The 15,974-nt window shown below is 46.4% G+C and overlaps 10 non-coding genes across 10 annotated transcripts; all 10 read left to right on the top strand.

Annotated features, from left to right (window-relative positions):
• The first annotated feature begins 8 nt into the window (after window positions 1-8).
• On the top strand, window positions 9-199 carry LOC142276762 (U2 spliceosomal RNA). Its single transcript, XR_012740166.1, has one exon. It is a non-coding gene; the product is annotated as a U2 spliceosomal RNA (small nuclear RNA).
• Window positions 200-2,384: 2,185 nt separating this feature from the next.
• LOC142276788 (U2 spliceosomal RNA) lies at window positions 2,385-2,580 on the top strand. The gene has a single exon (XR_012740189.1). It is a non-coding gene; the product is annotated as a U2 spliceosomal RNA (small nuclear RNA).
• A 1,387-nt stretch (window positions 2,581-3,967) lies between these two features.
• LOC142276761 (U2 spliceosomal RNA) lies at window positions 3,968-4,158 on the top strand. Its single transcript, XR_012740165.1, has one exon. It is a non-coding gene; the product is annotated as a U2 spliceosomal RNA (small nuclear RNA).
• A 1,387-nt stretch (window positions 4,159-5,545) lies between these two features.
• Window positions 5,546-5,736, top strand: LOC142276760 (U2 spliceosomal RNA). Its single transcript, XR_012740164.1, has one exon. It is a non-coding gene; the product is annotated as a U2 spliceosomal RNA (small nuclear RNA).
• Window positions 5,737-7,123: 1,387 nt separating this feature from the next.
• Window positions 7,124-7,314, top strand: LOC142276759 (U2 spliceosomal RNA). Its single transcript, XR_012740163.1, has one exon. It is a non-coding gene; the product is annotated as a U2 spliceosomal RNA (small nuclear RNA).
• Window positions 7,315-8,701: 1,387 nt separating this feature from the next.
• On the top strand, window positions 8,702-8,892 carry LOC142276790 (U2 spliceosomal RNA). Its single transcript, XR_012740191.1, has one exon. It is a non-coding gene; the product is annotated as a U2 spliceosomal RNA (small nuclear RNA).
• A 1,387-nt stretch (window positions 8,893-10,279) lies between these two features.
• LOC142276789 (U2 spliceosomal RNA) lies at window positions 10,280-10,470 on the top strand. The gene has a single exon (XR_012740190.1). It is a non-coding gene; the product is annotated as a U2 spliceosomal RNA (small nuclear RNA).
• Window positions 10,471-11,857: 1,387 nt separating this feature from the next.
• On the top strand, window positions 11,858-12,048 carry LOC142276783 (U2 spliceosomal RNA). Its single transcript, XR_012740184.1, has one exon. It is a non-coding gene; the product is annotated as a U2 spliceosomal RNA (small nuclear RNA).
• A 1,387-nt stretch (window positions 12,049-13,435) lies between these two features.
• On the top strand, window positions 13,436-13,626 carry LOC142276771 (U2 spliceosomal RNA). The gene has a single exon (XR_012740173.1). It is a non-coding gene; the product is annotated as a U2 spliceosomal RNA (small nuclear RNA).
• Window positions 13,627-15,013: 1,387 nt separating this feature from the next.
• LOC142276757 (U2 spliceosomal RNA) lies at window positions 15,014-15,204 on the top strand. The gene has a single exon (XR_012740162.1). It is a non-coding gene; the product is annotated as a U2 spliceosomal RNA (small nuclear RNA).
• Window positions 15,205-15,974: the final 770 nt, after the last annotated feature.

The raw sequence follows: 15,974 nt of genomic DNA, 5'->3' as shown, positions 1-15,974 counted from the left end.
TTCTGGTTATCGCTTCTCGGCCTTTTGGCTAAGATCAAGTGTAGTATCTGTTCTTATCAGTTTAATATCTGATACGTCCCCTATCTGGGGACCATATATTAAATGGATTTTTAGAACAGGGAGATGGAAAAAGAGCTTGCTCTGTCCACTCCACGCATTGACCTGGTATTGCAGTACCTCCAGGAACGGTGCACCCCTTCTTAACCCAGTTTCCAAAAGCAGAACTCAATTCACCTGATTCATATTAGCCCGATTTAATGAATTGGAAGAAAGCATACGTCTTCATATGCACCTCAATTTGGCCCATTCACTTTTCACACTTCCTCCTTTTGTTTTTTATCTTTCACACTTTTGACTTTCTTTATTCATCCAAATAGCAAACTCATCACCACTCAACCTGACCAACTCGGCTATGTCCCCGTGCTGCAGTTCTCTGTCTTATCTAGATCATTTGCAATTGAATGGAATAGATCCCTTTTGGACAAAGTGGATTCACCTGCTGCTGCAGTGACCACAGGTGTGATAACATCTAGAATTGGCATCTGGTGCGATCTCTCCGCTTCCACTCCAAAGAAAGTTACCTGTTTATTCCTATCATGCATTGGTTTTTGGGGTTTTCTTTGAGTAATGATGATCTCTTTAGTAGTCTGTTGGCGCCCTCTCCTGGAGGAATAGTTTGCTTGCTCTTGGACATTCTAAAAGAGAGGTCATGATAGACATTGAGCTTCTGAGCTCAATTGGGGACAGTCATGGGTGATGAATGTTTGCAACCTACTGCGAAGCCTCATACCGCAATATAAGGAACGTCAAATACTAAGAAAGGGCGGCCTATGAAAGAATTACTACTTTCAATAAGTACACTTAAACGGCTAATTGGGAATAGAAAAACTGTAAAAAGCCCTCTGAGAAAGCCCCCCTCTAACCTTTGATAGTAAGCTTTTCTGTAGTCTGCCTGTTGATGTATTTTCCGTTTGAACTGTGCACAACATGAAGAGACGGAACACTGGCGGCTTGTCACAATGCCCCCCGATGACATCACAATAGCGCTGCTGCCTAGAAAACAAGCTGCGCAGAAGAAGTTGTTCTTTGGGTGGGAGGGTGGGCTAGTGGAAGGAGGGGGCAATCTCTTTTTTTCCCGGGTGGTAGGGGGATGACAGGAGAAGGGAAGCGGGTGGTGAGAAAGGTACAGAGGGCAGGGTTTGGGGGCTGGGAAGGAAAGGGAAAAGATTAGGGTTTGGGGATGATGAAAGGGCTTTCTACGGGTAAGGATGGCAAAGGGTGGCAGTGACGGAAAGTCAGGCAACCTGTCCTGTCCGTCTTTTTGTATCGTGAATTGGAAAGACTGCAAGGGGGAGGGGAGTTGCTTGCGCCCTAAAGGAGGAGTTATTCAGATTCATTGCAGTGGGCGGCGGCTGCAAAACGCACCATTCTTCTTGTTTTGGCTCTGCAAAGCAGCCTTTTCAAGGGTTGGCTTGGGTGACAAAATGTCTTGTGTAGGCGTGGGTTTGTCTCCCTCTCGCTCTCTCTCCCTAAGATGTGTCCGGCATAGGCCAGGGTGCCACTCGAGGCCCAAACCAATTCTGGTTATCGCTTCTCGGCCTTTTGGCTAAGATCAAGTGTAGTGTTGTTCGAAGAGGTGGTTTAAGCTCCAGGCCACCTTAGTACAATGATACAATGCACACTGGAAGGTTGCGCTTGCTAGTACTCTGGGTGGATAGTATATTCATCTAGAGGAAAACATGGCCCTACCAGGATCGAGGCTATTAGACTGAGTAAGGGTGGGGGGCTATGGTACAACGTGCCCCAGGACTGACGACCCTGGAGTGAGTCTGAGCTTGCTGGCTTGGGACCCCGGCAAGCCTTGGGCTCTGTAGCACACCGTACCTTGCCTTTTCATACTTTTTGAGCATATTATCCTATCCCGGCCTTCTGGCTAGGAAGGGAAATTTTTATAATCCCGGTCGGAGGTCTGGTCAGCTTTGGGCTGAGAAACTAACACCCGGTTGGAGGTCTGGGTCAGCTTCGGCTGAGAAACCAACACCCGGTTGGAGGTCTGGGTCAGCTTCGGCTGAGAAACCAACACCCGGTTGGAGGTCCGGTTAGCCTTGGGCTGAGAAACCAACACCGGTTGACGGTCCGGGCAGTTTCGGCTGCGAAACCAACAACTAGTAGCTCTCTACTCCACTTGGGTAAGATGCCTGGGTGGACACTGGGAGCAACGACAAGGCTCAACCAGGCTTCGGCTTGGGGGAGCACCGAAGATCCCTGACCCTTGCTGTGGCCTTCTGGCTCGGAGGGACGGGGTTGATTTTTGGGGACCCTCTCCTCACGGTGGGGTCCACACGAATCCTAGCCTTTGCACTGTTTTTGGTGTGACTTCGGTCATGCATTTTTTGTGGTGCTTTGGAAAGCTTCATTAAATCAAAATCTGTTCTTATCAGTTTAATATCTGATACGTCCCCTATCTGGGGACCATATATTAAATGGATTTTTAGAACAGGGAGATGGAAAAAGAGCTTGCTCTGTCCACTCCACGCATTGACCTGGTATTGCAGTACCTCCAGGAACGGTGCACCCCTTCTTAACCCAGTTTCCAAAAGCAGAACTCAATTCACCTGATTCATATTAGCCCGATTTAATGAATTGGAAGAAAGCATACGTCTTCATATGCACCTCAATTTGGCCCATTCACTTTTCACACTTCCTCCTTTTGTTTTTTATCTTTCACACTTTTGACTTTCTTTATTCATCCAAATAGCAAACTCATCACCACTCAACCTGACCAACTCGGCTATGTCCCCGTGCTGCAGTTCTCTGTCTTATCTAGATCATTTGCAATTGAATGGAATAGATCCCTTTTGGACAAAGTGGATTCACCTGCTGCTGCAGTGACCACAGGTGTGATAACATCTAGAATTGGCATCTGGTGCGATCTCTCCGCTTCCACTCCAAAGAAAGTTACCTGTTTATTCCTATCATGCATTGGTTTTTGGGGTTTTCTTTGAGTAATGATGATCTCTTTAGTAGTCTGTTGGCGCCCTCTCCTGGAGGAATAGTTTGCTTGCTCTTGGACATTCTAAAAGAGAGGTCATGATAGACATTGAGCTTCTGAGCTCAATTGGGGACAGTCATGGGTGATGAATGTTTGCAACCTACTGCGAAGCCTCATACCGCAATATAAGGAACGTCAAATACTAAGAAAGGGCGGCCTATGAAAGAATTACTACTTTCAATAAGTACACTTAAACGGCTAATTGGGAATAGAAAAACTGTAAAAAGCCCTCTGAGAAAGCCCCCCTCTAACCTTTGATAGTAAGCTTTTCTGTAGTCTGCCTGTTGATGTATTTTCCGTTTGAACTGTGCACAACATGAAGAGACGGAACACTGGCGGCTTGTCACAATGCCCCCCGATGACATCACAATAGCGCTGCTGCCTAGAAAACAAGCTGCGCAGAAGAAGTTGTTCTTTGGGTGGGAGGGTGGGCTAGTGGAAGGAGGGGGCAATCTCTTTTTTTCCCGGGTGGTAGGGGGATGACAGGAGAAGGGAAGCGGGTGGTGAGAAAGGTACAGAGGGCAGGGTTTGGGGGCTGGGAAGGAAAGGGAAAAGATTAGGGTTTGGGGATGATGAAAGGGCTTTCTACGGGTAAGGATGGCAAAGGGTGGCAGTGACGGAAAGTCAGGCAACCTGTCCTGTCCGTCTTTTTGTATCGTGAATTGGAAAGACTGCAAGGGGGAGGGGAGTTGCTTGCGCCCTAAAGGAGGAGTTATTCAGATTCATTGCAGTGGGCGGCGGCTGCAAAACGCACCATTCTTCTTGTTTTGGCTCTGCAAAGCAGCCTTTTCAAGGGTTGGCTTGGGTGACAAAATGTCTTGTGTAGGCGTGGGTTTGTCTCCCTCTCGCTCTCTCTCCCTAAGATGTGTCCGGCATAGGCCAGGGTGCCACTCGAGGCCCAAACCAATTCTGGTTATCGCTTCTCGGCCTTTTGGCTAAGATCAAGTGTAGTATCTGTTCTTATCAGTTTAATATCTGATACGTCCCCTATCTGGGGACCATATATTAAATGGATTTTTAGAACAGGGAGATGGAAAAAGAGCTTGCTCTGTCCACTCCACGCATTGACCTGGTATTGCAGTACCTCCAGGAACGGTGCACCCCTTCTTAACCCAGTTTCCAAAAGCAGAACTCAATTCACCTGATTCATATTAGCCCGATTTAATGAATTGGAAGAAAGCATACGTCTTCATATGCACCTCAATTTGGCCCATTCACTTTTCACACTTCCTCCTTTTGTTTTTTATCTTTCACACTTTTGACTTTCTTTATTCATCCAAATAGCAAACTCATCACCACTCAACCTGACCAACTCGGCTATGTCCCCGTGCTGCAGTTCTCTGTCTTATCTAGATCATTTGCAATTGAATGGAATAGATCCCTTTTGGACAAAGTGGATTCACCTGCTGCTGCAGTGACCACAGGTGTGATAACATCTAGAATTGGCATCTGGTGCGATCTCTCCGCTTCCACTCCAAAGAAAGTTACCTGTTTATTCCTATCATGCATTGGTTTTTGGGGTTTTCTTTGAGTAATGATGATCTCTTTAGTAGTCTGTTGGCGCCCTCTCCTGGAGGAATAGTTTGCTTGCTCTTGGACATTCTAAAAGAGAGGTCATGATAGACATTGAGCTTCTGAGCTCAATTGGGGACAGTCATGGGTGATGAATGTTTGCAACCTACTGCGAAGCCTCATACCGCAATATAAGGAACGTCAAATACTAAGAAAGGGCGGCCTATGAAAGAATTACTACTTTCAATAAGTACACTTAAACGGCTAATTGGGAATAGAAAAACTGTAAAAAGCCCTCTGAGAAAGCCCCCCTCTAACCTTTGATAGTAAGCTTTTCTGTAGTCTGCCTGTTGATGTATTTTCCGTTTGAACTGTGCACAACATGAAGAGACGGAACACTGGCGGCTTGTCACAATGCCCCCCGATGACATCACAATAGCGCTGCTGCCTAGAAAACAAGCTGCGCAGAAGAAGTTGTTCTTTGGGTGGGAGGGTGGGCTAGTGGAAGGAGGGGGCAATCTCTTTTTTTCCCGGGTGGTAGGGGGATGACAGGAGAAGGGAAGCGGGTGGTGAGAAAGGTACAGAGGGCAGGGTTTGGGGGCTGGGAAGGAAAGGGAAAAGATTAGGGTTTGGGGATGATGAAAGGGCTTTCTACGGGTAAGGATGGCAAAGGGTTGCAGTGACGGAAAGTCAGGCAACCTGTCCTGTCCGTCTTTTTGTATCGTGAATTGGAAAGACTGCAAGGGGGAGGGGAGTTGCTTGCGCCCTAAAGGAGGAGTTATTCAGATTCATTGCAGTGGGCGGCGGCTGCAAAACGCACCATTCTTCTTGTTTTGGCTCTGCAAAGCAGCCTTTTCAAGGGTTGGCTTGGGTGACAAAATGTCTTGTGTAGGCGTGGGTTTGTCTCCCTCTCGCTCTCTCTCCCTAAGATGTGTCCGGCATAGGCCAGGGTGCCACTCGAGGCCCAAACCAATTCTGGTTATCGCTTCTCGGCCTTTTGGCTAAGATCAAGTGTAGTATCTGTTCTTATCAGTTTAATATCTGATACGTCCCCTATCTGGGGACCATATATTAAATGGATTTTTAGAACAGGGAGATGGAAAAAGAGCTTGCTCTGTCCACTCCACGCATTGACCTGGTATTGCAGTACCTCCAGGAACGGTGCACCCCTTCTTAACCCAGTTTCCAAAAGCAGAACTCAATTCACCTGATTCATATTAGCCCGATTTAATGAATTGGAAGAAAGCATACGTCTTCATATGCACCTCAATTTGGCCCATTCACTTTTCACACTTCCTCCTTTTGTTTTTTATCTTTCACACTTTTGACTTTCTTTATTCATCCAAATAGCAAACTCATCACCACTCAACCTGACCAACTCGGCTATGTCCCCGTGCTGCAGTTCTCTGTCTTATCTAGATCATTTGCAATTGAATGGAATAGATCCCTTTTGGACAAAGTGGATTCACCTGCTGCTGCAGTGACCACAGGTGTGATAACATCTAGAATTGGCATCTGGTGCGATCTCTCCGCTTCCACTCCAAAGAAAGTTACCTGTTTATTCCTATCATGCATTGGTTTTTGGGGTTTTCTTTGAGTAATGATGATCTCTTTAGTAGTCTGTTGGCGCCCTCTCCTGGAGGAATAGTTTGCTTGCTCTTGGACATTCTAAAAGAGAGGTCATGATAGACATTGAGCTTCTGAGCTCAATTGGGGACAGTCATGGGTGATGAATGTTTGCAACCTACTGCGAAGCCTCATACCGCAATATAAGGAACGTCAAATACTAAGAAAGGGCGGCCTATGAAAGAATTACTACTTTCAATAAGTACACTTAAACGGCTAATTGGGAATAGAAAAACTGTAAAAAGCCCTCTGAGAAAGCCCCCCTCTAACCTTTGATAGTAAGCTTTTCTGTAGTCTGCCTGTTGATGTATTTTCCGTTTGAACTGTGCACAACATGAAGAGACGGAACACTGGCGGCTTGTCACAATGCCCCCCGATGACATCACAATAGCGCTGCTGCCTAGAAAACAAGCTGCGCAGAAGAAGTTGTTCTTTGGGTGGGAGGGTGGGCTAGTGGAAGGAGGGGGCAATCTCTTTTTTTCCCGGGTGGTAGGGGGATGACAGGAGAAGGGAAGCGGGTGGTGAGAAAGGTACAGAGGGCAGGGTTTGGGGGCTGGGAAGGAAAGGGAAAAGATTAGGGTTTGGGGATGATGAAAGGGCTTTCTACGGGTAAGGATGGCAAAGGGTGGCAGTGACGGAAAGTCAGGCAACCTGTCCTGTCCGTCTTTTTGTATCGTGAATTGGAAAGACTGCAAGGGGGAGGGGAGTTGCTTGCGCCCTAAAGGAGGAGTTATTCAGATTCATTGCAGTGGGCGGCGGCTGCAAAACGCACCATTCTTCTTGTTTTGGCTCTGCAAAGCAGCCTTTTCAAGGGTTGGCTTGGGTGACAAAATGTCTTGTGTAGGCGTGGGTTTGTCTCCCTCTCGCTCTCTCTCCCTAAGATGTGTCCGGCATAGGCCAGGGTGCCACTCGAGGCCCAAACCAATTCTGGTTATCGCTTCTCGGCCTTTTGGCTAAGATCAAGTGTAGTATCTGTTCTTATCAGTTTAATATCTGATACGTCCCCTATCTGGGGACCATATATTAAATGGATTTTTAGAACAGGGAGATGGAAAAAGAGCTTGCTCTGTCCACTCCACGCATTGACCTGGTATTGCAGTACCTCCAGGAACGGTGCACCCCTTCTTAACCCAGTTTCCAAAAGCAGAACTCAATTCACCTGATTCATATTAGCCCGATTTAATGAATTGGAAGAAAGCATACGTCTTCATATGCACCTCAATTTGGCCCATTCACTTTTCACACTTCCTCCTTTTGTTTTTTATCTTTCACACTTTTGACTTTCTTTATTCATCCAAATAGCAAACTCATCACCACTCAACCTGACCAACTCGGCTATGTCCCCGTGCTGCAGTTCTCTGTCTTATCTAGATCATTTGCAATTGAATGGAATAGATCCCTTTTGGACAAAGTGGATTCACCTGCTGCTGCAGTGACCACAGGTGTGATAACATCTAGAATTGGCATCTGGTGCGATCTCTCCGCTTCCACTCCAAAGAAAGTTACCTGTTTATTCCTATCATGCATTGGTTTTTGGGGTTTTCTTTGAGTAATGATGATCTCTTTAGTAGTCTGTTGGCGCCCTCTCCTGGAGGAATAGTTTGCTTGCTCTTGGACATTCTAAAAGAGAGGTCATGATAGACATTGAGCTTCTGAGCTCAATTGGGGACAGTCATGGGTGATGAATGTTTGCAACCTACTGCGAAGCCTCATACCGCAATATAAGGAACGTCAAATACTAAGAAAGGGCGGCCTATGAAAGAATTACTACTTTCAATAAGTACACTTAAACGGCTAATTGGGAATAGAAAAACTGTAAAAAGCCCTCTGAGAAAGCCCCCCTCTAACCTTTGATAGTAAGCTTTTCTGTAGTCTGCCTGTTGATGTATTTTCCGTTTGAACTGTGCACAACATGAAGAGACGGAACACTGGCGGCTTGTCACAATGCCCCCCGATGACATCACAATAGCGCTGCTGCCTAGAAAACAAGCTGCGCAGAAGAAGTTGTTCTTTGGGTGGGAGGGTGGGCTAGTGGAAGGAGGGGGCAATCTCTTTTTTTCCCGGGTGGTAGGGGGATGACAGGAGAAGGGAAGCGGGTGGTGAGAAAGGTACAGAGGGCAGGGTTTGGGGGCTGGGAAGGAAAGGGAAAAGATTAGGGTTTGGGGATGATGAAAGGGCTTTCTACGGGTAAGGATGGCAAAGGGTGGCAGTGACGGAAAGTCAGGCAACCTGTCCTGTCCGTCTTTTTGTATCGTGAATTGGAAAGACTGCAAGGGGGAGGGGAGTTGCTTGCGCCCTAAAGGAGGAGTTATTCAGATTCATTGCAGTGGGCGGCGGCTGCAAAACGCACCATTCTTCTTGTTTTGGCTCTGCAAAGCAGCCTTTTCAAGGGTTGGCTTGGGTGACAAAATGTCTTGTGTAGGCGTGGGTTTGTCTCCCTCTCGCTCTCTCTCCCTAAGATGTGTCCGGCATAGGCCAGGGTGCCACTCGAGGCCCAAACCAATTCTGGTTATCGCTTCTCGGCCTTTTGGCTAAGATCAAGTGTAGTATCTGTTCTTATCAGTTTAATATCTGATACGTCCCCTATCTGGGGACCATATATTAAATGGATTTTTAGAACAGGGAGATGGAAAAAGAGCTTGCTCTGTCCACTCCACGCATTGACCTGGTATTGCAGTACCTCCAGGAACGGTGCACCCCTTCTTAACCCAGTTTCCAAAAGCAGAACTCAATTCACCTGATTCATATTAGCCCGATTTAATGAATTGGAAGAAAGCATACGTCTTCATATGCACCTCAATTTGGCCCATTCACTTTTCACACTTCCTCCTTTTGTTTTTTATCTTTCACACTTTTGACTTTCTTTATTCATCCAAATAGCAAACTCATCACCACTCAACCTGACCAACTCGGCTATGTCCCCGTGCTGCAGTTCTCTGTCTTATCTAGATCATTTGCAATTGAATGGAATAGATCCCTTTTGGACAAAGTGGATTCACCTGCTGCTGCAGTGACCACAGGTGTGATAACATCTAGAATTGGCATCTGGTGCGATCTCTCCGCTTCCACTCCAAAGAAAGTTACCTGTTTATTCCTATCATGCATTGGTTTTTGGGGTTTTCTTTGAGTAATGATGATCTCTTTAGTAGTCTGTTGGCGCCCTCTCCTGGAGGAATAGTTTGCTTGCTCTTGGACATTCTAAAAGAGAGGTCATGATAGACATTGAGCTTCTGAGCTCAATTGGGGACAGTCATGGGTGATGAATGTTTGCAACCTACTGCGAAGCCTCATACCGCAATATAAGGAACGTCAAATACTAAGAAAGGGCGGCCTATGAAAGAATTACTACTTTCAATAAGTACACTTAAACGGCTAATTGGGAATAGAAAAACTGTAAAAAGCCCTCTGAGAAAGCCCCCCTCTAACCTTTGATAGTAAGCTTTTCTGTAGTCTGCCTGTTGATGTATTTTCCGTTTGAACTGTGCACAACATGAAGAGACGGAACACTGGCGGCTTGTCACAATGCCCCCCGATGACATCACAATAGCGCTGCTGCCTAGAAAACAAGCTGCGCAGAAGAAGTTGTTCTTTGGGTGGGAGGGTGGGCTAGTGGAAGGAGGGGGCAATCTCTTTTTTTCCCGGGTGGTAGGGGGATGACAGGAGAAGGGAAGCGGGTGGTGAGAAAGGTACAGAGGGCAGGGTTTGGGGGCTGGGAAGGAAAGGGAAAAGATTAGGGTTTGGGGATGATGAAAGGGCTTTCTACGGGTAAGGATGGCAAAGGGTGGCAGTGACGGAAAGTCAGGCAACCTGTCCTGTCCGTCTTTTTGTATCGTGAATTGGAAAGACTGCAAGGGGGAGGGGAGTTGCTTGCGCCCTAAAGGAGGAGTTATTCAGATTCATTGCAGTGGGCGGCGGCTGCAAAACGCACCATTCTTCTTGTTTTGGCTCTGCAAAGCAGCCTTTTCAAGGGTTGGCTTGGGTGACAAAATGTCTTGTGTAGGCGTGGGTTTGTCTCCCTCTCGCTCTCTCTCCCTAAGATGTGTCCGGCATAGGCCAGGGTGCCACTCGAGGCCCAAACCAATTCTGGTTATCGCTTCTCGGCCTTTTGGCTAAGATCAAGTGTAGTATCTGTTCTTATCAGTTTAATATCTGATACGTCCCCTATCTGGGGACCATATATTAAATGGATTTTTAGAACAGGGAGATGGAAAAAGAGCTTGCTCTGTCCACTCCACGCATTGACCTGGTATTGCAGTACCTCCAGGAACGGTGCACCCCTTCTTAACCCAGTTTCCAAAAGCAGAACTCAATTCACCTGATTCATATTAGCCCGATTTAATGAATTGGAAGAAAGCATACGTCTTCATATGCACCTCAATTTGGCCCATTCACTTTTCACACTTCCTCCTTTTGTTTTTTATCTTTCACACTTTTGACTTTCTTTATTCATCCAAATAGCAAACTCATCACCACTCAACCTGACCAACTCGGCTATGTCCCCGTGCTGCAGTTCTCTGTCTTATCTAGATCATTTGCAATTGAATGGAATAGATCCCTTTTGGACAAAGTGGATTCACCTGCTGCTGCAGTGACCACAGGTGTGATAACATCTAGAATTGGCATCTGGTGCGATCTCTCCGCTTCCACTCCAAAGAAAGTTACCTGTTTATTCCTATCATGCATTGGTTTTTGGGGTTTTCTTTGAGTAATGATAATCTCTTTAGTAGTCTGTTGGCGCCCTCTCCTGGAGGAATAGTTTGCTTGCTCTTGGACATTCTAAAAGAGAGGTCATGATAGACATTGAGCTTCTGAGCTCAATTGGGGACAGTCATGGGTGATGAATGTTTGCAACCTACTGCGAAGCCTCATACCGCAATATAAGGAACGTCAAATACTAAGAAAGGGCGGCCTATGAAAGAATTACTACTTTCAATAAGTACACTTAAACGGCTAATTGGGAATAGAAAAACTGTAAAAAGCCCTCTGAGAAAGCCCCCCTCTAACCTTTGATAGTAAGCTTTTCTGTAGTCTGCCTGTTGATGTATTTTCCGTTTGAACTGTGCACAACATGAAGAGACGGAACACTGGCGGCTTGTCACAATGCCCCCCGATGACATCACAATAGCGCTGCTGCCTAGAAAACAAGCTGCGCAGAAGAAGTTGTTCTTTGGGTGGGAGGGTGGGCTAGTGGAAGGAGGGGGCAATCTCTTTTTTTCCCGGGTGGTAGGGGGATGACAGGAGAAGGGAAGCGGGTGGTGAGAAAGGTACAGAGGGCAGGGTTTGGGGGCTGGGAAGGAAAGGGAAAAGATTAGGGTTTGGGGATGATGAAAGGGCTTTCTACGGGTAAGGATGGCAAAGGGTGGCAGTGACGGAAAGTCAGGCAACCTGTCCTGTCCGTCTTTTTGTATCGTGAATTGGAAAGACTGCAAGGGGGAGGGGAGTTGCTTGCGCCCTAAAGGAGGAGTTATTCAGATTCATTGCAGTGGGCGGCGGCTGCAAAACGCACCATTCTTCTTGTTTTGGCTCTGCAAAGCAGCCTTTTCAAGGGTTGGCTTGGGTGACAAAATGTCTTGTGTAGGCGTGGGTTTGTCTCCCTCTCGCTCTCTCTCCCTAAGATGTGTCCGGCATAGGCCAGGGTGCCACTCGAGGCCCAAACCAATTCTGGTTATCGCTTCTCGGCCTTTTGGCTAAGATCAAGTGTAGTATCTGTTCTTATCAGTTTAATATCTGATACGTCCCCTATCTGGGGACCATATATTAAATGGATTTTTAGAACAGGGAGATGGAAAAAGAGCTTGCTCTGTCCACTCCACGCATTGACCTGGTATTGCAGTACCTCCAGGAACGGTGCACCCCTTCTTAACCCAGTTTCCAAAAGCAGAACTCAATTCACCTGATTCATATTAGCCCGATTTAATGAATTGGAAGAAAGCATACGTCTTCATATGCACCTCAATTTGGCCCATTCACTTTTCACACTTCCTCCTTTTGTTTTTTATCTTTCACACTTTTGACTTTCTTTATTCATCCAAATAGCAAACTCATCACCACTCAACCTGACCAACTCGGCTATGTCCCCGTGCTGCAGTTCTCTGTCTTATCTAGATCATTTGCAATTGAATGGAATAGATCCCTTTTGGACAAAGTGGATTCACCTGCTGCTGCAGTGACCACAGGTGTGATAACATCTAGAATTGGCATCTGGTGCGATCTCTCCGCTTCCACTCCAAAGAAAGTTACCTGTTTATTCCTATCATGCATTGGTTTTTGGGGTTTTCTTTGAGTAATGATGATCTCTTTAGTAGTCTGTTGGCGCCCTCTCCTGGAGGAATAGTTTGCTTGCTCTTGGACATTCTAAAAGAGAGGTCATGATAGACATTGAGCTTCTGAGCTCAATTGGGGACAGTCATGGGTGATGAATGTTTGCAACCTACTGCGAAGCCTCATACCGCAATATAAGGAACGTCAAATACTAAGAAAGGGCGGCCTATGAAAGAATTACTACTTTCAATAAGTACACTTAAACGGCTAATTGGGAATAGAAAAACTGTAAAAAGCCCTCTGAGAAAGCCCCCCTCTAACCTTTGATAGTAAGCTTTTCTGTAGTCTGCCTGTTGATGTATTTTCCGTTTGAACTGTGCACAACATGAAGAGACGGAACACTGGCGGCTTGTCACAATGCCCCCCGATGACATCACAATAGCGCTGCTGCCTAGAAAACAAGCTGCGCAGAAGAAGTTGTTCTTTGGGTGGGAGGGTGGGCTAGTGGAAGGAGGGGGCAATCTCTTTTTTTCCCGGGTGGTAGGGGGATGACAGGAGAAGGGAAGCGGGTGGTGAGAAAGGTACAGAGGGCAGGGTTTGGGGGCTGGGAAGGAAAGGGAAAAGATTAGGGTTTGGGGATGATGAAAGGGCTTTCTACGGGTAAGGATGGCAAAGGGTGGCAGTGACGGAAAGTCAGGCAACCTGTCCTGTCCGTCTTTTTGTATCGTGAATTGGAAAGACTGCAAGGGGGAGGGGAGTTGCTTGCGCCCTAAAGGAGGAGTTATTCAGATTCATTGCAGTGGGCGGCGGCTGCAAAACGCACCATTCTTCTTGTTTTGGCTCTGCAAAGCAGCCTTTTCAAGGGTTGGCTTGGGTGACAAAATGTCTTGTGTAGGCGTGGGTTTGTCTCCCTCTCGCTCTCTCTCCCTAAGATGTGTCCGGCATAGGCCAGGGTGCCACTCGAGGCCCAAACCAATTCTGGTTATCGCTTCTCGGCCTTTTGGCTAAGATCAAGTGTAGTATCTGTTCTTATCAGTTTAATATCTGATACGTCCCCTATCTGGGGACCATATATTAAATGGATTTTTAGAACAGGGAGATGGAAAAAGAGCTTGCTCTGTCCACTCCACGCATTGACCTGGTATTGCAGTACCTCCAGGAACGGTGCACCCCTTCTTAACCCAGTTTCCAAAAGCAGAACTCAATTCACCTGATTCATATTAGCCCGATTTAATGAATTGGAAGAAAGCATACGTCTTCATATGCACCTCAATTTGGCCCATTCACTTTTCACACTTCCTCCTTTTGTTTTTTATCTTTCACACTTTTGACTTTCTTTATTCATCCAAATAGCAAACTCATCACCACTCAACCTGACCAACTCGGCTATGTCCCCGTGCTGCAGTTCTCTGTCTTATCTAGATCATTTGCAATTGAATGGAATAGATCCCTTTTGGACAAAGTGGATTCACCTGCTGCTGCAGTGACCACAGGTGTGATAACATCTAGAATTGGCATCTGGTGCGATCTCTCCGCTTCCACTCCAAAGAAAGTTACCTGTTTATTCCTATCATGCATTGGTTTTTGGGGTTTTCTTTGAGTAATGATGATCTCTTTAGTAGTCTGTTGGCGCCCTCTCCTGGAGGAATAGTTTGCTTGCTCTTGGACATTCTAAAAGAGAGGTCATGATAGACATTGAGCTTCTGAGCTCAATTGGGGACAGTCATGGGTGATGAATGTTTGCAACCTACTGCGAAGCCTCATACCGCAATATAAGGAACGTCAAATACTAAGAAAGGGCGGCCTATGAAAGAATTACTACTTTCAATAAGTACACTTAAACGGCTAATTGGGAATAGAAAAACTGTAAAAAGCCCTCTGAGAAAGCCCCCCTCTAACCTTTGATAGTAAGCTTTTCTGTAGTCTGCCTGTTGATGTATTTTCCGTTTGAACTGTGCACAACATGAAGAGACGGAACACTGGCGGCTTGTCACAATGCCCCCCGATGACATCACAATAGCGCTGCTGCCTAGAAAACAAGCTGCGCAGAAGAAGTTGTTCTTTGGGTGGGAGGGTGGGCTAGTGGAAGGAGGGGGCAATCTCTTTTTTTCCCGGGTGGTAGGGGGATGACAGGAGAAGGGAAGCGGGTGGTGAGAAAGGTACAGAGGGCAGGGTTTGGGGGCTGGGAAGGAAAGGGAAAAGATTAGGGTTTGGGGATGATGAAAGGGCTTTCTACGGGTAAGGATGGCAAAGGGTGGCAGTGACGGAAAGTCAGGCAACCTGTCCTGTCCGTCTTTTTGTATCGTGAATTGGAAAGACTGCAAGGGGGAGGGGAGTTGCTTGCGCCCTAAAGGAGGAGTTATTCAGATTCATTGCAGTGGGCGGCGGCTGCAAAACGCACCATTCTTCTTGTTTTGGCTCTGCAAAGCAGCCTTTTCAAGGGTTGGCTTGGGTGACAAAATGTCTTGTGTAGGCGTGGGTTTGTCTCCCTCTCGCTCTCTCTCCCTAAGATGTGTCCGGCATAGGCCAGGGTGCCACTCGAGGCCCAAACCAATTCTGGTTATCGCTTCTCGGCCTTTTGGCTAAGATCAAGTGTAGTATCTGTTCTTATCAGTTTAATATCTGATACGTCCCCTATCTGGGGACCATATATTAAATGGATTTTTAGAACAGGGAGATGGAAAAAGAGCTTGCTCTGTCCACTCCACGCATTGACCTGGTATTGCAGTACCTCCAGGAACGGTGCACCCCTTCTTAACCCAGTTTCCAAAAGCAGAACTCAATTCACCTGATTCATATTAGCCCGATTTAATGAATTGGAAGAAAGCATACGTCTTCATATGCACCTCAATTTGGCCCATTCACTTTTCACACTTCCTCCTTTTGTTTTTTATCTTTCACACTTTTGACTTTCTTTATTCATCCAAATAGCAAACTCATCACCACTCAACCTGACCAACTCGGCTATGTCCCCGTGCTGCAGTTCTCTGTCTTATCTAGATCATTTGCAATTGAATGGAATAGATCCCTTTTGGACAAAGTGGATTCACCTGCTGCTGCAGTGACCACAGGTGTGATAACATCTAGAATTGGCATCTGGTGCGATCTCTCCGCTTCCACTCCAAAGAAAGTTACCTGTTTATTCCTATCATGCATTGGTTTTTGGGGTTTTCTTTGAGTAATGATGATCTCTTTAGTAGTCTGTTGGCGCCCTCTCCTGGAGGAATAGTTTGCTTGCTCTTGGACATTCTAAAAGAGAGGTCATGATAGACATTGAGCTTCTGAGCTCAATTGGGGACAGTCATGGGTGATGAATGTTTGCAACCTACTGCGAAGCCTCATACCGCAATATAAGGAACGTCAAATACTAAGAAAGGGCGGCCTATGAAAGAATTACTACTTTCAATAAGTACACTTAAACGGCTAATTGGGAATAGAAAAACTGTAAAAAGCCCTCTGAGAAAGCCCCCCTCTAACCTTTGATAGTAAGCTTTTCTGTAGTCTGCCTGTTGATGTATTTTCC

The sequence above is a fragment of the Anomaloglossus baeobatrachus genome, unplaced genomic scaffold (assembly GCF_048569485.1).
Source record: "Anomaloglossus baeobatrachus isolate aAnoBae1 unplaced genomic scaffold, aAnoBae1.hap1 Scaffold_4033, whole genome shotgun sequence".
Taxonomy (NCBI): domain Eukaryota; kingdom Metazoa; phylum Chordata; class Amphibia; order Anura; family Aromobatidae; genus Anomaloglossus; species Anomaloglossus baeobatrachus.
This window is presented reverse-complemented; position numbering and strand designations above follow the sequence as displayed.